At 43.0% G+C, this 23887-nt stretch overlaps 1 long non-coding RNA gene across 1 annotated transcript; it reads left to right on the top strand.

The window, feature by feature from the left end:
• The first annotated feature begins 11205 nt into the window (after positions 1-11205).
• On the top strand, positions 11206-15829 carry LOC139596611 (uncharacterized). The gene is made up of 3 exons (XR_011681372.1): positions 11206-11288; positions 11405-11549; positions 15257-15829. It is a non-coding gene; the product is annotated as an uncharacterized lncRNA (long non-coding RNA).
• The last annotated feature ends 8058 nt before the right edge of the window (positions 15830-23887 follow it).

Here is a 23887-nt window from a genome sequence, read left to right as displayed (position 1 = left end):
CTGCTGTGCTGAGAAGGAATGATAAACTTCTATGAGAAATGAGCTGGTTTTGCTCTTTATTGAGCTTGAGCTATTAAATACAGTGCCAAATTCAGGTCAGACTATGGAGAAAATATCCTTAGATCTTTAGAAATGAATAATCTTGCTTTTTAGAGCAATCACTCAGATTAATATTGAGAAGTAGAAGAAACATATTGGCACAAAATTTTAAGGAAGGAGATGGAGTTTGCTTTTCCTGAAAGCACTGTCTTCCTTTTTTCAATGAAGAATAAGCATCAAGAAGGCTATGATTACCTCTGGTTTATAGTTCTCAAACTTCAGACAGCAAAGAAAGATTGACTTTGCTGCATGGTTATAGTTCCAAGACTTGGTGGCAAACCGGTGAATTAAAAATTTTATTCTAAATTAACTGAACCATTTTCAGGATTGTGCACTTAGCTGTAAAGCTCTGAGGTAAAATTAACAGTTGAAAAGAGAAGTTATCTGATGAGTGTGGGAATGTAACAGGGGTGTGCATCTTCTCCTTGCTGGTTTGTTTCATGAGTCATCGCTTTCTTCTTCCCTCTGCCAACCCTGGTTATCTTAGGCCCTGATAACAGAGTGATTGCCACATAGCAGCCCTCAGCAAAGCCATGCAGGATCCCCTGTGAGAATTTGGTTGAGAAGGGTCCTGCTGCTGTTGTTACAACCAACCACCAGCAATTGCTGGGGCTTTGGCTCTGCTGGGCTCTGATGTCCGCACAGTCCCTGTACAAGGTGCCTTCTGCTGGTGAGATGGTTTGGAACAACAGGATGTCAAAACCTTTCCTTGCAGTTAGAGATCAAATACAGCACTCTAGCTCAAGATTAACACTGTCTTCCTACAGTCTTCTGGATGGAAATGGTTATTTTGGCTTCTTCCCCCTAGCAGCTCACTAACCACAAATAAAGTCTTGCCAGTGGGCCAGGTTCTGATCCATGGCTCTCTGTGATCGTGTGTGTGTGTGTTCATGTCTGTGAAATGAGGAGCACATCATTTAATTTCCCTCTATCTTGGGTCTCCACCACTAGGGAACAGTTAACATTCCTTTTGCTACTGATAGAAATGCCATTCATTTTTAGGCTGATACCCTAAAGGCACCCAGACCTTGACTTTATAATTGCATATGGCTAAAGGCAGCACTAAAATCTCATGTTCTCTCTTCAATTCTTGCAAGCTCTTCTGTGGAGGAAATTTTTAAGGAAAAAAAAAAAGTAATTCAGCTTATCTCTTTTTGTCTTTTCTTTACAGACATTTCCAACAATGGAAAGTTTCACAAGAGGTACACCCACAAGAGAGCAAGAAGGAAGGAGAATATTGTAAATACAACTTTTGCCAGCAAAAAAGAGAACAAAGTAAGTATATCTTAAAAAAAAACTTGTATTACACGTTTTCTTCTTGATCACACTGTAAAAATCTTATTAATTTCAATGGAATTACCCAAGTGTAACTTCAAGGGGAATTTGGCTTATGTGGGATGAGGGCAGGAGGCTCAGGAGTAGAGGCTGGCAGGACTCCTCATTCCCTGTGGCTCCTTTTTCTGGGAAGGAAAGTGAAAGGGAGAAAACTGTACAGCACATGTACTCAAAACATTTCACCAAACAGATCACTCATCCCAGGCAGAGCCAAAAAGTCCATTCTCCAACTCCTATGATAAATACACAGAGCCCTGACTGAAGGGATACTCTGAGCAGGAAATCTGGGGCACCTCCTTCTGTGGTACAAAATTAAGTCCAATAGAGAGAGACAAGAAGCGGCATTTCAAGGAGGAGCATTTCTGTTTGGATGCTGGGGGTCACAGGAGCTGCTGCTGGTGCTGCTGATGACACACAAAGCATGGAACCAGTGCTGCTCTCTTCAGCAGCACAAAGCACAGCCTGAGCTGCTGAACTAGCTCTGCTCAAGAGTGTGTCGCCCCGTTCTTCTCAGTTCTTCTAAGCCTTTTGATGTTTACATTTTTGTAAAGGAGTTTCTCACACAGTTTTCATGTAAATAATGATTGTTTTGCATTCCCTTCTGGAGGAGGAGAAATTTGATGAACTGTTGGTTTGACCAGTGTAGTTGGAGAGGCAGCAGTCTCATCCTCCAATCCATGGTCAATTTTGAAAGTCTACAAACACTGGGGTCAGAAATAAACTACTTTTTTTTTTTGCCTTAAACATTTCAACGTGTGTGTGTCGTTCATTTCATATCCTATTACGACATCTGGGAAACAATCATTATTTACATAAAAACTGCGTAAAAAGCTCCATTACAAAAATGTAAACATCAAAAAACTTTAAAAACAAAAAAACAAACCAAAAAAAAAAAAAAGAACACCCAAAAAAGCTAAGAGTGTGTCTCAGACATCTTTTCATTAAACAATGGTTATCTGCTGCTGTGGAATGCAACAGGTGCATCTGTGATTGGCCCATCTTGGATATTTATAATTAATGGCCAATCACAGCCCAGTTAGCTTGGACTCTCTGTCTGAGACACAAATCGTTATTATTTATTCCTTTCTATTCTTAGCTTAGCTAGCCTTCCGAGATGAAACTTTTCCTTCTATTCTTTTTAGTATAGTTTTAACGTAATATATATCATAAAATAATAAATCAAGCCTTCTGAACATAGAGTCAACATTCTCGTCTCTTCCCTCACCTGAAAACCCCTGTGAACACCACCACAAGAGTGCAATAACCCCCTGTATCACCCAGTGGATTAAACACTCCCCACCAGTACCCAACTACAGCTTGAAGTTATCACAGCATGGCTGCATATCTGGTTGACTAAACCTCTGCAGTGGTTTTGTCCAAAACTCCCACTGACATCAGCCAGGCACAGTCAGGGTGGGGGGTCACTGCAATCCCCCTGGGGATGACAGATTACAACACTCCAAGGGATTAGAGCTAAACCAGTGGTGCTTATGGCACTGGCTGTGTGGAAAGATTTATGAAGGGCTGGCAATTGCAGCCTGCCAGTGAAAATACATGTTTTAACAGTACAGTGACTAAAACTAATGTTGTATTTCTGCTAGCTGCTGCCTGGGAGTTTGCTGATGTACTTAGTTCATAGGTTCAGGGCTAGAAGACCTCACTCATCACAGCTCTTAATGCTCCTAGCCTGCTGCAAAGCCTGGCACCTGACTTGATGAATAGTTATGGGAATTAATCATCAGAGGAGACCAGTTTCTTCATCATATATTGTCTGAAAAATTGCTCTCTTTGTGGAAGCTTTTAATGGATTTCTCAAGTCTTTCTGAACCGTGACACATAATTCCTGACATTCAATGGAAGCAACAAATGAAAGGGATGAAAGCTGAGGTGGAAGCATAATTACTGCATATCAAAATATGCTTTGGTAACTGAAATTCGTAGCTGATGTGGGACAGTTTAACACTGCCAGGGGCTGACAGTCCCCTTCTGCACAGCCATCCACGCTGCCACCCTGCTCTCCTTTCCCCAAACTTAATTGCCTTGCAATTATTGGCTAGGAAAAGACCTGTAATCACCAGTGATTAATTGCCCGTCCCTGGAACTGACAGGAAGAATGGTTTCAGGGCTTCTGTCCACAGCATCATTTAGCACTGAAAACACAGCAAGTTGTTTTGGAAATGTCAGGGGGAAGTTGCCAGCTCTCCTCTTGGGCTTGGATGGCTGCTGGAGCACTTCCTCTGCTATTTCCATTACAATGGGGCACAAATCATCTGATTTTCACAGACAACAATGAGAAACCATCTCCGGGCCTAAAAGAGATTCTGTAATGCATCTCCACCTGCGGGGAAGTGGGAACAGAGCTCACCTTGCTTAGGAGTAAGGGTAAAGTAAGAAAATTATGCAGAGCATTGACCTGCAGTGGGACTGTGCCTTTTTTGGAGAAGGCAGGGATGAGATCTTACTGAACCTGCCTTAGATTTTCTCACTTCCACCTTTTACACCCTAGACTGCATCAAAACCCATGTGCCCTCATGATGACAGCTGACAGCCCCACCTTTCTCTCCTGAATGACAGGCTGTCACCACGAGCTCAGTTTGGTAGGATCAAAGCTGATTCTTTTAGAACACTCCAGAGAACACCATTATTTCATTTGTCATCCAGAAAAGAAGGGGAACAGGATTCCTTTCAGCTTATCATACCCACGTTATTTCTAATTCCAGCAGAGAGGAGCAGACCGTATCTCTGCTGTATTTCCATGCCCATGTAGTTTCATTTCACCCCTTTCAAGCTCTCCTGTCTTGCTGTATCCAGGATATTGTCAACTACAATCAGGCATTTAGTAATAGAGAGAAAAAAAAAAAAGAAAAAAAAAGAAAAAAAAAACAAAACCAAACCACAAACCCCCCCAAAAACAACAACAAAAAAAGAGGTGCAAGAAAATCATGTATCCAGTTCTAAAATCTCAAGTGATTGGGGAAAATCTTTACAAGAAATGTTACCAACCACATGTACTACAAGGATCCTGTTACTGGAGTTAGAAAAAATGCAGCCACCACATCAGTGCAGAACCATAATTTAGAGGCTGAAATTCTCATTCTGGGGTATGTGCCATAATTTTTAATAAAAACAAATCTAAAATAGAGCTGCTGCCAAGCAAAGCATTACCAGGGCTGCCAGAAGGCCTTCTGAGGAGCCAGCCCTACACAAAACCAGGCACTGTTTGGACATGGCTGGTAAGGAAGGTTTATTTGGATAGTTTGTGGATTTGCATGGGAATTACAGCAGATTGAGGTACTGCTTTTTTGCTGAATTGGAAAATATTTGATGGAGAATGCTGTGGTTTAATCCCAAATGGCAACTAAACCCCACACAGCCTCTTGCTTCCACCCAGTGGGATGGAAGAGAGCATCAAAAGTGAGAAAACTTGTGGATTGAGATGAAGACAGGGAATTAGGTAAATCAGAAGCTGTGCATGCAAATAAAAAAGCAAAACAAGGAATTCACTTGCCACTTTCCAAGGGCTGGCAGGTGTTCAGCCATCCCCAGGAGTGCAGGGCCCCATCAGATGTAATGATGATGTGAGAAGACAAACACCATCACCTTGAAGGTGCCCTCATTCCTCCCTCTTTCCCCAGCTCTGTACACTGACCATGACTCCACGAGGTCTGGGATATCCCTTGGGTCATTTGGGGACAGCTGTCCTGGTTGTGTCCCCTCCTAATTCCTTGTACCCCAATCTCACTGGTGGAGAAAGGAGAGAAGGAGAAGGAGAAGAAGAAGAAGAAGAAGAGAAGAAGAAGAAGAAGAAGAAGAAAAGAAGGCATTGGCTGTGTGTAAGCACCATTCAGCAAGAAAAAAAAATCATCCCTGAGTTATCAACAGCACAAATCCAAAACAGCCTTACACTGGCTACTGTGAAGAAAACAAACTTTACTCCAGCCAAAAGTAGCACAGGGAAAAAAGTATTTCTGAAAATTCACAGCCTCTCCTACTATGTTTTACACAGCAGCTGGGAACAGCTTTTCCAGATGGTTTGAGGTAGGAAAAGAAAAGCACATTTGCTATATGACACTGGAAAGTTCACAGAGCCAGATGACAGACATGAACCTGGTTTGGGGACAGGACTCAGCAATGACACATGGAAAACGTGGCTTTTCCCACAGCACTTTCTGGATCTGTTCTTATAGCTGTCTCTGTTGGGTAAAAACTTTCCATGTCTGTTGTACCAAAAAATATCCAATTAAAACCGGACTACTACAGCACAGAAAATATATAAGTGTTTTTTTTTAAATGCAACAAGTGGGTTGTAAACCGTTTAAGTTCTGCAGCTTTTGTTCATGCCAAGCCCTGAAGTAATGGAAACTGGATTCCAACTGACCAAAGCAAGATCTTGCCAAAAAAATCTTTTGTCTAGTACATTTGCTGCTTTTATTTAACACAAAGTCCCCTCTGGAGAAGGTCAAGCAGAGTAAGTGGCAGCAAATCCTGGCATCACCTTCTGAGATATTAGTGGCCTCTTGTATTGCCTTGTGCACTGGATTTTTTGTCTCACTTGCCAGAGCACCACTGAAGCTGAGTTATTAAATGACTGAGTCCCAAACACATGTGTGATAAGCTACTGGGCCCCCCTTCTTGTCCTGATATTTGTTACATGACATGATTTTTTCTCTCTGCTTTGCATCTTGAAAAGGAAGTTCAGTGTTGTGGAGAATTTAAAATTGGCTCACACTCCAGAGGAGATTTCATTTCCAACATATCAGCCCTCAAGGTACACAGTAATTCTCTCCTTTATATTACTGGAATTCTTTTGTATCTTTTCTAGGAACTAGGTATTGATCCTTGGAAAATGAAAAACCCTTAAAATAAAATATAGATAACTGCAATCCCAGTGGTCCCATTAAAGGATGAAATGCTTCATTAACACCTCATAAGAACATTTGGAACATGAGCGGACAGCAAGTTTCCTCTTTCATCACTGGGGCATGGTATCCACAAAGGAATGGCTCTTAAACTTCCCAGGATTAGTCTACACACAAATTACCACAGTGTAACCAAGACACATAGAAGTTCTTTCTCTTGCAGTGCTCTTTCCTACCATATCAAGATAGTTTTTCTGCTTAGAAATTGTTTTATCATATTCCAGCCTAAATCAGCTACTTAGCAATTTAATCTTAAATGAAATAGAGGAAAAGTAAACCTTCACAGAAACCATAATTAGTTTGACAAAACTAGGTTAAGCTATCAATTAAACCAACACAACTTCACATATCCACGTGCCCTTGAACTTCTTGACTGTGAAGAACCCATATCTAATTGCTGGACGTGATCTCCCTTGAAGTGTCAGCTTGTAGGTTTTGGCTGGGAAAAAGCTCTTCAGTCTAGCAGAGGTAGCAAATCTGACTGACATTTGAGAAACATAGAAATGCTGAGCCTCTACACATGGCTACATAGTTTTCTTGTATTTATTTGAGCAATGATGTGAAGGCAAAAAAAAAAGAGCAGTATGAGGGGTCCTGCTGATTTCCATGGCACAAAGGTACCTCTGAAAATTAAGTCCCCAAGCATTATGCAAGTCATAACTTGCACATCAGGTGGTGCCTGCCTGGAGTAGCTGGAAGCACACACTAAATTAGCAGGCTTATGAGAGTATAATTAGTTTCCAGTGAGGGACCCAAGAGAATATGTCTCCAACGTGATTTCAGGTGCTAAATAAAGCATAATAAAGCCCAAGGGGCAAGTACTCAATATAGAGACTGGATCCACCTGAGCTAGAGTCTCCTATGTCTCCCAAGGCTGCAAGAGGTTGTAGGAGCTGTCCTAAATCCTCATCCACCCACCCAGCATGCAAGTGATGCCTGGATCACAGCTGTCCCCCTGAATGGGTGAAGGCCCCCTCAGAAACTCTGTCTCAACCCAGAGAAACAGAAAATGGATCCACCTGTGGGTCTGGCTTCCTAATGCCTGGAACAATCTCATTCTGCATTTTCTGCCAGGTTTCCTATCGATTATTTCATCCAGCTAGAGACTGATTATACCTGAGACATCAATGGTGTTATGTAAATATCTATCCTATATAATCAGTGTTATCTACCTAAGGCTTCTGAGGTTTCTAGTTTACTTCTGACAGGTTCATGAAGAGTAACTCAAGCTAATGATCCATGTCAGTTGGCTTAAATTCCTCAGCTAGAAAATGCTCAGGGGGGCTGCAAATCCAAAAGGTTGAAAACCGAGGCAGTCAATAGACAGATAGTGTCAGTCAGTCTGATACTCTTAGTGTCTGACAGAAAAAATATCAATAGCTGGCATGATTGATGGGGAATGAAGGAAATACCACCCACAAACAAAAAGTAAATAAACAGGATCTGAAAGGGCTGTGTTGCAATCATTTTCAGACTTCTTACTTTTCTCTTTTTTAAGCTGATTCGATTTCACTCTCTGGAGTAATCCTTGGATCCAGGCATACTTTATAATAAAGAATTAAATAAATTCATACTACCCTCATGGCAGCACCTTTAACATGGGCTCCACTCCCACCTGAGTGGAGCTTCTGTGAACTGCCATGGAGAGGAATGGAGATACATCATCTTATATTGAGTGACCTCTGTGTAATCAATAGTGTGCCGCTCAATGCCTTGTAAACATGTAAGTAAAGAAATTAAAGAGAGGAAATTATGGGTAATTCAGTTGATTAAAAAAAAAAAAACCACCAAGGTCCTTCTTGAACATGTTCACCTCCTCCTGGTGTTTGAAATTCTAGTGTTAAGCCATTTGGAACCATAGATAGCAGAGTTTTTGGCTGGAACCTGGGTGTTTGAGTTCTGCCAGGCTACAAATAAACATAGATTGATGTACATATCTGTTAACTTCATTTTGACAAGTTTGCAAGCATTTTAGGTCTTTCACATACTGTGGTCAAAATGCCAACAAGGTCATTCTAGGAAATACAGAAATTCACCAAGACATTTGCCAGTGTCAGAAATGCATCAGTTCAGGAGCAAAGGAAAAGAGATGAGAGAAGGCACCACATGGGGTCTGTTATAAGTACAGGTGGGGAAGATCTGAAGGAACTTCATGGAAGTGTAATATCATTAATAGGCAAGATACTGATGGATACCTCTCAGCTGCTGGCACTGGAAGAGTGTGACCTAGGTCAGTTTATGGAATAGCAGGTCAAAGTACATGGAAGACCATGCCTGCTGCCTCAAGGAAGCATGAAGAAATTTAGGGTGGAAAGGGAAAGAAATAAAAGCATGTGAGTCCAAACATACCCTGCTTTTGTTTAAAATGAGCCACTTCCAGGCACCTCTGAGGAAACAAAGCCAGGTGAACTGTGATCTCAGCTCTTGGCAGCAGCTCAGTACCAGCCACACAGAGCATTTCAGCAGGAGCCCAAAGTGTGATTTCCAAGGAGGTTGGAGTCTCTTCTCCAAGGACCCAAATCTCTTCTCACACAGAGTGAAGTGTTCTGATTTTTCAAGCACTACACCTAGACTCTACTTGTACCTTTATCTGCCTTCCATCCAACAAGTCTTTTGGGGAATCCAAGACTCATCCTTTGCAGCTGGGGCTTCAGTGGCATTTGAGCCAGCCCTCAGTGCTAACCACACTGTCTCCATAGTGCCCTGCTCTAGGCTGGAGCAAACTACATGGCTGGCACAAGTGAAAACAATCTGGGGTATCACAAGAGGAGGAAAAGCCTGGCTGTGAGCAGGTCGTGCCACACACTGTGACAAACTCAAGTGCACCAGGACAATACAAGCACTGCCAACACGAGTTATGTTGGGAATGAGTGATGCAACTTCTTGTTGCTACTTTTCCTTCACACCTTCAAGCCTTTTGTCCAAGCTGCACCACAAAAAAAAAAAAAAAAAAAAGTGAGAAACATATCATTCTCTGGAGAGGTGAGGAAATACTGCTATTCTGAGCAGGAAAGAACAAAGTCAGTCCCTGAGCCAATATGTAGATCACTGAAGAGTTTACATATTGTCATCAAGAATAGATGCCAGAATCTGATGTCTTTGATGTCTTTGATGGCCCATCAACAGTCTAATCAGCAACATAAAGCCATCTCAGAATGGAAATTATTTGTCACACTCTGAAAGACTGACATTTGACATCTGGTTTGACAGGTTACAAGGCACCCTTGTAAATGAAGAAATTCAGTTCTTTCATCAGAGTCTATAAATAACACTTCTGTCATCCTGGAGGTTCTGGGATTCTAAAAGGTGAATTTGGACAGTAACCCTCCAAGGCCACCTGGCATGCTGTACTCCTCCCATCACATCAGGAAAGAGAATTTCTAATTGCCTCTCAACTCACACCTCTGAGAAGACCCTAAAGCCAAAGGATCAACACACAAAGGAAATACAAGGGTAGACAGAAAATTGACTGAAATGTCCCATGATTAACCCATCAAACACAATGGTTGTGTGTTACAATGTTGGGACATGAATCAGACATTAATTAACATCCCATTCACTGCAGGATGCTCTGAAATACTGACACCTGCAGAAGAAAATGTCCTTTCAGTAGCAGTACTGGTTTCTCCATTTCTCAGGGATGTAGGGACTGAGACACAGTTTAGTATCTGGTACTACTGCAAAATGCAGAACATGAAGCACTTCACAACAATCATTAGAGATAAGGTACCCTGCTTAGAACTGTAACAGAGCAATAAGATCATGCCAGCAAGCACCAGAACACCCTAACTGAATTATCTTTTAAAGAATGAAGCACTTGTGGCAGTCTCCTGGTTTTGTGTGCAGAGTTTCACAGCACTACAATGTGCAGAAAAGGCTCCATCCTCAAGGTCACTGCTGATTTTATGCCCAGTTATATATTCAGGAGAGTTTTGATGGGCAAAGACTGCAGAGTTTTTTCCTCAAATCAATTGCCCTGATAAGAACTTGCACAAATGGCTGCATAGGATGAGAGCAGATGTCTGTCTAATCCTCTGTCCCCTTCCTCATCATGGTCAAAATCAAAATATATGCTGGACTCCACCTGATAGCCTTCCTGGAACAGAGTCAAACTCAAGTGCATTTGCTTTGCACTTGTGCATCAACAGACTGAAATTCTGGAAAAATAACAGGGGACATGTATTAAAAGCTGGGGGTTTTCCAGTAATAACTCCTATAAACCAATCACACCCATTGAAATCAACCAGGCATGCCATTTATTTGGTGCTTTGATAAATTACAGCCCTGGGGGGCACTGAGGGCCAGATTTTAAAAGCTGTTCAGCTGTTTAACTCTCATTGATTTCAGTGTAATTGATTTCAGTGGGAGTTAGGGGCCTGCATTGCTTCACACTTTGGGCCAGGCCCTCCTATGGTAACTGTACCAATTAGGCAGGAGAGCCATTTATCAGGAGCCCCATTAAACAGAATCAGAGGTGCCCAATTACATCCAAATTACCAGTTCAGCCCCCATGATGTTGGAAGGGGAGGGGTGGGATGCTTGTTGCTGTAGCACAGGTACCAGCACTGACAGGGGAGCATGTCTTCCATTGCATCCCACCTTCAGCAATGCTCATCCAGGGAAAACATCCTGCTGCCTCCATTAACCCACGGGGTATTTCCACCCTCCCATCGGGTCACTCTGTCACTGCAACAGCCTAATGGTGTAATGGATACCAGGAAGAAAAGCAGCCTGAGTCCAAACCTAAATGAGTGGGGCTTACATAATTAGAGGGTGAGAGAAAGAGAAACTAGCATCAGAGACACGGCCTTTTCAGGGTTTCCAAGGCAGCAAGTGTCTGCTTCTCACGCAGCACGCACCACAATCGTGTTTGCAATTCTACGGCACCAGTTTCCCCTATGAGGAAGAGAAAAGAAATCCCCACTCTTTTGAAATGTGAGTGCTTTTGAAATAACAGAGAGAAGGTCTGGGACATTATGCTCCACATGAGTAGTTGTGGTGATATCTTCATTTATTTGATATCATCTTCTGACATTTCGTTCCATTTGCAGGCGAGCCATTTGTAACGTTACATACAAAGGATTCTGGTGCCACGATCTTTAGCTTTTGCCCTGCATTTAATACTAAAGATCACTCAACCATGATGAAACCAGCTGGATGAAATTCCTCTCCTGCAAGACATGAAGGCCAATGACGGTATGAAAGATGTGGGGCTGCTTTGTCATTTATTGCTTCATATCCCCAATGTTTGTGGGATTGGTGAAGGGAAAGGTCTGTTTATTAATACAATAGCTCATGTGAATTGCAAGCAGCTGAATGGAAAAAGGAAAAAGAAAAAAGGGAAAAAAGCAGCCAGGAAGGCAATGCAATGACTGAGCAGGACAGCCTTAAGGGAGTTCCCAGGGAGCTGCTGAAAACCACATGAGAATGGCAAGTTTGGGTGGCTAAGCCTTCCCTAGCACCATGTTTTGAGAAATAATCTTGGTGAAAAGGGTTCTAGCAGGGGGGAAAAATATCCTTTTGGTAAAAACACTGAAAATTTCTGTCAGAACACCAACAGGTAAAGCAGGGAAGAAGCTGACTCTAGGAAGTATAGAAATATTTCCCTGGACAGATGGATCACTCTATATAGGTCAAAATTTTGTTTTCAGCCAGCCTTCTTTCTCACTCCTAGGATGACACCAGCTGCACCACATTGTACTGCTGGTTCCTCATTCCTGAAAACAGTTTTTTCTAGGTGCCAAACCAATCAGAACAATGTAGGTAGCTCCGGTGATGATAGGAACCCAGAGCCAATGTATTGGGCAGAGTAAAATCATAGGCAGCATTCCTAGAATCAACACCACCAGGACAGGGACCTCCTGGCCTGCCTGAACCACCAGGTCTCCCAGGACACCCCTTCCAGCTCAAACAAGAGCCTGAAAAAGGTAAAAAAACCCAAAAAATCCCTGTCTCCTTTTAAGATCAGTTGTTAATGAAAGCTCCTTGTTACCCACAGCCTTGCTCCAGCGTGAATGAGCCAGTTAACACACTGATGGGGTGTCAGTGCCTCACTGTACTCCCAATTCAAGATTTAATGCTTACTACTGTTAAGGGAAAAAATACGAATAACTCGTTTAGCTAGATTTAATTTCCTTACTCTCTGCAAAGTCTACAAATTAATTCCTCAGTGGATTTCTGTTCCAGCACTTAACCTGATCCTTTCAGACACAACAATGATCATTTCTCACTTCCTGCCTTATTCTGCAAGAAAATAGCTCCACAATACCCTGCCTTCTCTGACCTACCCTTGGTAGAGCTCTCACACAGCTATGCCAGAGAGAACAAACATTTTATATATTTGGGTGGAATTTCCAGTACTACAGTGGCTGTTTTTTATCAGAATAAAACCCTTGTTCTTCATGGGACCAAGATCAAACACCACCATGGGTTTCCCTTAGTGTGTACCCAATCCAAGCACTCATCTAATTTCAGCTAAGGCTGGGGGAAATAAATTCGTTTTGCTTTCCTGCACCATATTATCCCAATCTATTTCTTCTCTGTTCTTTACCCAGCTAAATTGCTCATTCACTGTTGAGTCCAACTAACCCTTTTTATAACGTGCTGGTTTTCATAGGTGTGGGAAGGAGGGCATGGAGACTAATGAGACTCATAATAACTCCAGCCTGTAACTTGTAGAATCTGGCACTTGGGAAAAGCTTCAAATATTTTTTCTTGTGATGCTGAAAAATGAAAAGGAAAAAAAAAAACCATAGTGGTGCTGCTTGGCCAAAGGTTTCATGACTGAGGAAATCATCCATAGCTCAGGGTGAATGCTGGCTTTCTGCTTCCCAATGAGCTCATGTTTTCACACATTAGGCTGTAAAATCGTTATGTGGAGTTTTAGGGTTTCTCACTGTGAATGACACAGAAGGGCACCTCCGTGCCATGGTAACAAGCCAAAGACACAGTGCTGTAGCCAGAGAGTGCACAGAAGTAAAAGTGTGGCAGAAACAGCAAAGGCGGATGGGTTGTTCATCAGGGCATGTTTTTAGAAAACCATGGAAAAAATGGGAAAAAAGACAAAGTCATTGATATTTCCTGTTCACTGCAGAGAATGTGTGAGGACCTGGTGCTTCCATGGATGTTGGAATAGATGCAGACTGAGGCTGAGATAGCCCCAGGGGCAGTACTCAGCAATCTCAACCAGGAATCTTAAAGTCTCCTCTCTTCAGATGTTTTTTCAATATATTTTCTTTTACACTTGTAAAACCTCCCATCTTTATTCTTACGTATGGAATTTCTCCATTTCTCAAGTAGTTTTTTTCTACCCCATCCTCCTCAAGATTCTCTTGAGTCATAAATGCCCCTGCTTAGCCCTTTCTGAGATCAAACTCCTTTTGCCCTTAATGAGTACCTGGCCCAAATCAGGAATGGTTCCAGGACCTCTGGCTCAGGAGCTCTCTGAGCAATCCTTCAGCCCAGGTTACCACTTTCATTTTTAAGTAAAACATATCTCCAGTGCCTCCAACAGAGAAGTGTGTGTACTGGCCAAGAGTTTTAATCCTTCCCAGAGGCCTTTTGCAGTTTTTAGGCTGGCTAACAAGCCTAGAGCTTGTGCACAAGCTTTTAAACATCTGCTCAAAGAGCACCATTTTAGCCCTTTGAGTTTGGCCTTACACATGCTATTTTTGGCCTGTGCCAGTGACTGACATGCTGTCCTGCTGACTGTGTTATATCCTGGAAACACTGCAGGCTGCGAGCTGCAGGACTCTTGGTTTGGGAAAAACACAGGTTTCTTCTGTAAATCTCCAAAATCTGAGTGTGTTTTAGCAATAACAAGAAGGGAAAGAGATGAAATGGGTGGTGAAAAGCACTAATACATAATAAACAAAACAGTGGCATAACAGACAGAATTTGATCAGCTGGAATCTCAAATATTGGTGTAGAAGTGGAGTATTTATAGAAAAAGGCTGCTCCAGCTCTGTTTAAAAATACTGGCAGAAGTTGGAGGGAAAACTCAGATTACTGTATAGGGTGGAAATGGCCAACCTAGTTGTAACATTTGCAAGTCTATGGAATTTTTGGGGATTTCAAGCAGCTTGGGGCAGAGTACACTGCACACACGTGGTGCCTGCCATGTGTTCATCCCTCTCCATCAGCAGGCCAGCTGCCAGGATTTGTGCAGCAAGTGTGAGGATGTGTTTGGATAGAGCATTACTGGAAAGGGAACTCATGCAAACTTCCCTGAGCTCACCTGAAAAATTTCCTCACACACCTCTAGCACAGTACTTGTTTTATAACTTCAGCCCAAATGACATCACTATGGAATTTTTAACCTTTGTGACTGTCCCTGCATTTTCAGACAGGGAGGGTGTTTTTCTGTACTTCACCAGCTCAAAATTCATGCATCAACAAGCTCAAACATCTATTGCATCTCTTTCAGGTTCCCTTTCAGGTGGCTTCAACCTAGAGCACACAAAACCTGCAGTAGAGGTTGTGCCACGGTGCCACTAAATAGTTCCCATTGCCTCAAACCCAGGCAGAGGTAAAGTGCTCAGAATATTGGAAGGACAGCTGAGTTTGACACAGGTTTCATTAATTCAGTGGATAACAATCCCTCCTCTGGCAATGCAAATGGTCTTGGCAGTGCCCAAAGTGTCTCTGTGAGTGCCGAGGAGGCGCCAGCTGCTGACGTGGTGGGAGATTGAATTCAGCCTGGGGAAGGGGGAGGATCATCTCTGGTTGTAGCTGCAAAACAATAAGGGGTGAAGGGAGAAGGGCAGGAACATCACTGCAGTTTGTGTGGCTTTTCCCTAAGTTGACCCCTGTGGATACATTTATTCTGATTTCTTTGAATTTAGCGCTTGTTTGCTGGCTTTTATTTATTTATTTTATCATGATTTTCTGTTTGTTTCCTGCAGAGCTTCTGAAGTTTCTTGAGATCATTCTGTCTACCTATCCTTACACCTACAGATCTGCCCCTAACCTGACCCCAAACTATCTCCAGGCTTGATGGGGCTCTGAGCAACCTGGCCTGGTGGAAAGTCCCTGCCCATGGCATGGGGGCTACAACCAGAACTTTCAGTTCCCTTCTAAGGACCAGCCTATGATTCTGTCAGACCTTTGGGTCAGATTCTGCCAGATTCTGTCAGCTAAATCCAAGTTTCAGCTGAAGAAAATGCACAACCATGGTTTTAGTATTTATTAGAGCACTAGGGAGTGTGCTCAGAAAAGAGACAGCAACAGACTGGAGCAGAGTTCAAGCCTCTCAAAATACAACCAAATCCAACTGCTCAGCACACTGTTGTAGAAAGCCAAGCTCCACTTTACAGTGTTTGACTTTATTTAAAAATGCAAATGGCTGCAGCCCCCCATCCATCTGATCTGCCAGAGAAGAGGAGTTTGAGGAGGTACAGCAGAGCACACAAAAGTGATTTCAGTACATCTTGTTATGCTGCAGCAGAAAACTCCAAAATGAAGCCTGAAGACTTCATGTATCAATGAGCACTGATTTTGCCTTTCACTGAAGGTACAGAAGAAGCAATAAACACTTCTATAAACCCTGTAGAGAGTCCCTGCACAGTTGTTTGCAGACACTGTCTCCCCAGATGATTAACAAACAGCAGTAATGGGTCTGTGTTTGAGCACAATGCTGCTGGAGTTAATATCCAAATCCTTCCCTGTTTGGGAAAGGCATTTTCTAGGTGTTTGAAAATGGGCTGGTTAATCATCAAAACTGGAGTCATTCAGGCAAGAGGTACTCCAGAGATGAGACAGCAGGGAAAAAAAAAAAGCTGCTCTGTTTGCTAAAGGTGACAGATTTGACAATATTTTTTTCCTTCTGGAAGACAGATGCTTCATCTGTGTTGACATCAGGGAGCATGGTCATGTAAGATTGTGTAGACTATTTTATTGATACTGAATACAGGCAAAAAATTGTGGGATTTTTTTATTGTAGCTTTTAAACAGTCCCATGTTGCAAGACATTGTCTATGGATAAAAAGAAACACTGCATAAGCAACTCTTAACAATTAACCAGAATTCTTGCACCAACAGTGCAACAGGGCACAAAATCTTCTCCTCTCATTATACCCAGTTTGGATTTTCCATGCTTGATTTGGCTTTCTGCCAGCAAAAGCACTGGGCCAACACCATTTCCTTTCAACCTTTCCTACTGAAATTGCAGGACACCAATTTCTGTCAAGGAGCATTTGCTGGCCCGGAGAGGTGATGCGTGTGGTGCTGGTGGAATGCTGTGAAGATGCAGAATGCCTCAGGAGGGCTGCTCGCTCTGCAGGAGCAGCAGAGCAGGTGGGGATGCACAGGCAGAGCTCGGGGAGGAGGAGAGGTCAGCGTGCTGGCACAGGAGGGCTGCGGAACTGAGGCGAGAGCTGAGGGCAGCGTGCTGAGGCGTTTGGGAGAGCAGAGCTGCTGCCAGCCCCCACTGAGATCTGAATGCATTTGCCACTGTGACGAGGCTAACACTTTCTCTTTTGTGCTAACTTTGGCTCCTTGCAGTGCACATCCTCCCCCTCTCCTTCTCGAGCATCTGCTGAGGTCACATCTTCTCCTCTGCTCCCCCCGCCTGCGCGTTCTGGGGATGAGCGCTCATTGTTGCTTACCCCATCAGCTCCCAGCTCGTGCCCAGCCTCTCCCCCAGGACTGGGGCACATGGCATTGCTGTGACAGAGTGGCACTCACGCTGGGGACAAGGGCGCTGTCAATCCCAGCATCCACACTGTGCATGCTGAGAGGCCTGGGCTGTGCCCAGGCAGCAAGGCCAGCTCAGGACACCCCAGTGCTTCCCTGGGCTGGGGAGGCAGGGACTGGCTGTTTGCTCAGGGTCTGCAGCACATCCACGTGGCTTTGCTGCCCCTGGACCCTCCTCAGCACCTCCCTAGGGTGAGGAAGGCGTTGGATCAAGAACTGCACACCATTGTTGGGGTACACCCTGTTTTTCTTCCGAATTAAGTGAGAGCCAGAAGATACTGCATGTCTAACAGAACAATTGTCAGTATTTTTTCTCTGCTACAAGTTCTGGTCTGCTGGACATTGGGCCAGCAGCCTTTCCCTGCTGCTTCATTTCAGATGCTTTATGTAAACCATTTAAATTCCTACCTTTACCTCTCCAACAGAAAATTCTCACTAGACTAAATCTAAATTAAATCCTTCTTTGTCCTTCCTAAGACCTAAGTAGCCCTTGCTGAAGCTTTTATTTTCAGCTTAACTCTTCAGGTATCTTATATATTCTCTACCCAGGGAATATCCACTAATAAGGTCTGAGCATACTCTTGCAATTTCTTTCAAAGCTAACTAACACTAACCTATCCCTTCAGGACTCCACCTTAATTACTATAACTTTACTCTTACTCCTGGCTTATATATTGCTGGCCTGTGTTCCAGATTGATGCATTCTTTCCAGATGGGGCAGGTTCTGAGATCTGGGGGAGAGGAGATCATCAGTGAGACAGGGGGAGAGGAGGAGAAGCAAGAAATGGCCAAACAAGTTAGAAAATTTCTCCAGTCTACCCACCCCAAAATTTCCAAAAACAAGGGAATAAAAATGAAACCAAAACAAACTTGGAATCTTGGGACTTAGGGGCTCCAGAGAGGGATCCTGCTGATTTATTTTCTGCAAGAAAATTTCCCTAAAATATGGCAATTCGGATGGAGTGAGACAATGCACATGAGCTGACTTAGGCGTACATTACAGACTGGAAAAAGTGAGTGCAGCAGTTTTTATGTATTAACTTTCACGTACACATTGTTAAAACAATATATTTCAGTGCAGGCATGCCAGTTGCAGGGGTATTTTTCAAGCTGAAAAGACTGGTCCCTTCACGCTGAGACAGGAATTTTTACTGAAAAATTGACCTAGAAGTGATTTTTTAACTGAGAGAAAAGTTCATAATGGTGACTAATCCAAAGCTGAAGAAAACTATTTTTTTTTAAATATCCATTTTTACTTCCTCTAAACTGATTTTCTCCAACACTCTTATTTTCTGTTTCTGCCATTAAATCCCAAAGTCAGGTTTTTACTGTGCCTCAGCCCTTCAGGCTGTGCTGTTCTGACTCCTCAGCACTCCAAGAGCCTTGCAGGAATTAAGTGCCTCTCACAATAGGACACATTTCTAGGGTGAAGGTTTCATTTGGTCCTGGACTGTGTGACTAAGAGGATGAAAAAGCAAACAAGAACTTCCTCATGCCTCTCCATCAGTTCTGCTAATGGGAGCTCTAAGAGTAAATGGGCTGATTTGCTCAGTTATGGGTGGGAAATGAACTGAAGCAATCCTCCATCCACCACATGTCCAGCCAAAAGCAATTTAGCCAGCTAGAAAATAAGGAAAACTGGGATGTGCTGCAGGTCCAGGGCAGTCATATGCTGCTATCCTCTCCAGATAGGAGGGCAATGCCATGAAAGTTCAGAGCTTTACAGTGAACACAAGAGAGTTTCTGGGTTTAGACAGATGGGCTGGTCATGGCTTTCTGGGGCAGCATATTCAATTTATCATTTGTTGAACAGAGAGCAACAGTGAGCTACTTCAGCAGCTCAGTATCCCACAGACTTTCCCTTTCCCTTCTGGGGAATCCTTCAGGAATCCTTCTGTATGGACCAGTCCAGTAGTGGCCCCCCAAATTCTCCCCCTGGATCACAGCAGAAGATGCCCAGAGCCTGTATTTTGCTGTCAGCTCTGCAGTGCACAGGGAAGGGGACACCAGGAGGCATTCTTTCCTAAAAACAGGGAGGGATTGTATTGCCATCCTTCTCAGCTGCCCCACAACACCCACCTGAAGCAGGTAAACAGCTCTTTTATCAGAGATGTGTTAGCTGGGTTGCTGTGGCCATCCCAGAGGCACATCCAGGCTGGGCTGTCCTGCTGTACAGGAGGCAGGGCAGTGCAGGGATGTGACTCCTGAATTTCTGCAATCACTTTGGTGTGTGCCATGCCCAGCCCACCCTGGAAACCAGCTTGGACAGTGCTTCCTTGGGGATCCCAACCAATGCACCCCTGTCTGGGGCACATATTCCCTTAGATGTGAGCAGCACAGACAGGAGCACTGCATGAATTTCCTGCTTTTAGTCTTCTTGGTCAGCAAAACTGTGCTTCTGTCCTGGGAATACCCCAGTGATGCTGATGAACTGGGATTAGAAGGACTTTACATAAGGCTGTTTGATTAAGTGGCTATTATCAACTAAAAACTTGGTGCTTCCCATTAAGTGCTCTCAAATGTGTGTCCTCATTTTACTTATTTTGTGCTTGCATTATGCTTCAGAAGAGGCAGCCTGGCCTTTTTGCCTCGTCCAGGCCCTTTTGCCAACACTAATAAGATGTTCTGTCTTGTTCAGTGCTAGTGTAAGGCATGCAATGCCCCGATGGAGCCCTTCCTTAAAGGTGTTTCTCCAAAATCAGCACATCACCCTGTAGTTTGCCATGCAAATTGGCCCAGCCCCTGTGAACTTTCTGCTCCCCACCAGATCCTTCAGCTCCTCTCCCTCGAGGCAGATTTCTTCTTGTACAAAGAAGAAATCAAAGCCTGCAGCGCTGACAAAGGACTAAAACAATAAGGTTTTCACCTTTTGTCTTTGTTTCTATTACTGTGCCAGTGCATTTTGATTTGCTCTTTTGCAGCATCTGTGCTCAGGCTGCAGTGATTTCCCATAATAGTCCAATATACTTTTCATGATCCATGTTCAATTTATACCCACACCCCACTTTAATCCTTCTGTCCAGATCAGTTATTTCATACTTTTGTACATCAAATTGCTTTCACCATCTGTTGGCCCAGTTGCCCTACATAAGTCAAACCCTCTGAAGGTATAATTGCAATATTGTTCATTATTTGCTCATTCCCCTTCCTCCCAATATATAATGACAGCAAAACGAAGAAATAATTTAAATCTAATTTAAATTCCCTTCAGGTTTTTTACACTGTGCTGATCAAAATAGTAGCTAGGGTCTTCAAAAGAAGAAGCCATCCATCTCAGAAGAGCCTTGATGCCCTTGGATAGCTATCTGTGAAAACGAGTGAATTTTTGTAGGACTGGATCACCATGTACCAGCATTTAACTAAGCTGATGGCAAATGCTATCAGCACATCAGCATGCTGTTAAATCGTTGCACAGAAGAATTCCAATCTGGTTAAACAGGATCTGATTTCATACTGCCACTTCCATGAAATAAATGTACTAAAACCATTTTTTTTTTCTTCTTGTCTTATCCATTTCCATCTCTATTTCAGCCAAAGCTCGTCGTGCACTGTGCACTGTGCTTGGGCAGTTTTTCAGGCATCCACAGAGAAAACCTGTAAGCACCAATCCTCTTCCCCAGGGATAACTATTCCTTGAGCTTTGATTTAATTTTTCCTGCAGTCAGGAGGCCACCCACAGAGCTCCAGCTCTGCCTGACCTGCTTCATTTCTTCCCCAGCATTAACAGCAAGGGCAGAGAGGGGCATCAGTCTCTGGCAAGATTCACAGGTTAATTCAGACCTGGGTTTGCATTTACCTTTAGGACTTCCAGTGGGGAGGAAACTGCTGCAGAGCTGGGGGAAGTGCCCCTGCCCAGCACCAGAGGGAAATGTTCCAGTGCAATACATTCCACCAGCACCCAGCTCCTGCAGGAGTAATGTCAGAGGAGATAAATAAGACATGTAATTTCTTGTCAGGCTGTTGCATTTCCCACCGCTCGTTTTAACAATTACACTCTGTGACTTTTTTTATTAAACAACCGAAAAGAATAGATTTGTGTAACCCAGGAAGAAAAATTGCCTGGAGAAATGAAACATACCCAGACTTAATCTTCTCTCCTGCGCTTTTTGAGGTGTTTGAAATGAATGTTTTCAGTGCAGCAGTCTGTAATGAGACCTCTGGTTTTGGCACTGCTCTGCCTTGCTCCCTTCCTCACCAGCCAATTTCATTACAGACAAACCCAGGAGGAATAAAAAGGCCCATCCAAGCCATGGCACAACTTTCTCCTCCTGAAACCAATGGAAACACTGCCACAGTTTACAACAGGGATTCCCAAAATCCCAGCATTATTTCATATGCAGCTTTCTCCAAGCCTTATTTTTAAAGCAATTAATAGAAGGAGTGATTGACCTTTAGAGAGCCCTATCCCAGTGGGATTTGTAATCAATGCTTCTTCCGAGTGCTTCTTTGCACTGACATCTGTATCAATTAGTGGCTTCTTCTACAGAAAGGTTACACAAACACAGTTTTATTTCTTATTATTAATTATTTTTCAGACAGGGCCAAGTTTTAAGCAGCTGCCTGGACTTAACAGCTTCAATACTGGATTTACTCTTGTAAGAAATGGGCTGCTTTTAAGACTGACCTGGAAAATAAATATTCAAGGAGCAGACATGCTAAAAGAGGTGAAGCACTTTGTTTTGCTTTCGAGACCAGAAGGTTGCACATAAAACACACTCCAATACTCATTACTACAACTTCAATGCTTTTTAAACAGCGATGATTCTGAACTCAAGACCAGCCTGTTGTAAACAGATAATAAGATCAGTCTGAAACCCCCTTTGTATGCTCAACTGGTGCACCTTTGAAACAAAAATAAAATCTAGAAGAATAAAATTGAACTTTCTTTGAAGACCAAATAGAGAAGATACTGAGACATCAACCTTGAGTCTAGAAACATCTCTGTTTAATTCCAATTTAACAAAATGCAACATGGTCTAGCCCCATCAGGATTGGGAGGAAGATCAAAAAAAGATAAAGCTTGTGGGTTGAGAAAAGAACAGTTTAATAAGTGAAAGAAAATAAAATATACTAATAATACTATCCCAAATGATGACAATAATAATTGTAATGAACATGTTAAAAATGTGGAAAATTGGGAAAGGAGAAAGTTTGGGGAATAAAGGCTTTTGTTCCACATGATGTGCAGGTCATTAAAAGGCATCTCGCTGTACCTGGAATATTTCTCTCGTGAGGGGCAGAATACAATCTCCTTTAAACAGCTACAACAGTCCTGTTGGGTGTATTTTTTTTCCAGGTAGAACAAGCTGAATCTTCCCTAGTACAGTTTGTTCTGTTGGAATTGGTAGAAGAGGTCCCTCCCCCGTGGCTGGGGCAGGATGAGTCAAGACCTCCACAGAGATAACTGCTGCTTCAAAAGTCAAGGGCATTGATAAAGTTGAGAAAGGCTTGAAGGAATAAGTGCTCAGTCTTGCCACTACTACTGAGTTTCAGGGCAATTTTTAACGCAACATCTAGGTTATAAACATGAAAATATGGCACTCCAGACTCACAGCCATCTGAACGTGGCTGAGGGTGAATGCTCATTTCTATCATTTCTCACCAGGGTGAGTATTGATTTCATTTCTCACACTACACCAGCCACTTGACCAAACTGCAATCCAATATTTAATGTGTTAGTCACACTGGCTTGTGGGGGCCTGTGGTCTGTAGTCTATCACATGGTGACCTTTATGGTGACTGGCATAGCTTTAATCATGATGGAAAATGCTGATATAGAGGTATTCACATCATTATTTCTAGCACTGGAAATAGGACTGTTGAAGGAGTAAGGTATGAGTAGAGTAGCATTTACTGTTCCCTGTGGACAAGTACAGTGATTTGTTGTACAGTTTAATGTTGGGGTTTTTTTTTAAGGACAAGGACAAAAAGTTGGCTGCATAGGCAGCTGAGAGGAGGTAAATGCTCTGTTTTAGGTGAAGGAGTGCTCAGAACAGAGGCATCAAGGCTGAAATTCCTCACATTAACTGCTTGCACAGCTTTTCCCAGCAACCTCATTCCCCTCCAAAAGCACTGAGCAGAGTTTGAACCTCAAAATGAGGGATGAGCCAGTGACATTGTGAAGTACTATAAAAGCTTCATGTTCGTTATGCTGAAGATGGAAGATGCTCAAATTGTCTGGGAGCACACAGACGTTAAAAATGCCCAGGAGAGCCCAGCCCACAGGGAGTTTGCAGTGTTAACAGCTGCCCTATGAGCTGGAAGGTCTCTGTTCCCAGGAGAGGTCCTGATAGCAGAAACTGTTTTTCATTGAGACCAGTCTCACCCCTCAATGTCCTCTCCCTGTAAGAAATAAATGAAAGGGACCAATATTTTTCCATGCTAATTTTACCATTTGCTAGCCTTCCTTGTAATCTTTGAGCTCTTTCCACCTTCCAGATTACCCTTCCCTTCTATAAACAGTATCACCTGTCTAAAACATTTTGCAGTTATTGCACGTGCAGTACCAACATCCTCCAAGAAGAGTAAGAAGCTCTGATTGATGGTGAGGTCCTCCCCACTGTGAAGGGTTAACCTGAATCTCAGGTGCTACTCAAGCTCCCAGGCTGACCCTCAGTGAAAATTAATAGCTTGTATCTGTTTAATATTCCTTTCCAGTACATTGTCAAATCTTTTCATCTGTGCTTAAATGGATCAGTGGTTTTCATCTTCAGTGTTTCCTCATTCCTCTTTTGGGTTTTACTAATTCTTTGTTGTTTATGGGTATTTTTAAAATCAGAGAAGGAAGTTCATTGCTTTTATTTTTATTTCACAAGGTTTTCATAAAGTTGGAAGTAAAGGAC

Source organism: Agelaius tricolor, unplaced genomic scaffold (genome assembly GCF_023055355.1).
Source record: "Agelaius tricolor isolate 1412-34295 unplaced genomic scaffold, bAgeTri1.0.p SCAF_16, whole genome shotgun sequence".
Lineage (NCBI taxonomy): Eukaryota > Metazoa > Chordata > Aves > Passeriformes > Icteridae > Agelaius > Agelaius tricolor.
Note: the sequence above shows the minus strand (reverse complement) of the source record. Positions and strands in the feature narration are given on the sequence as shown.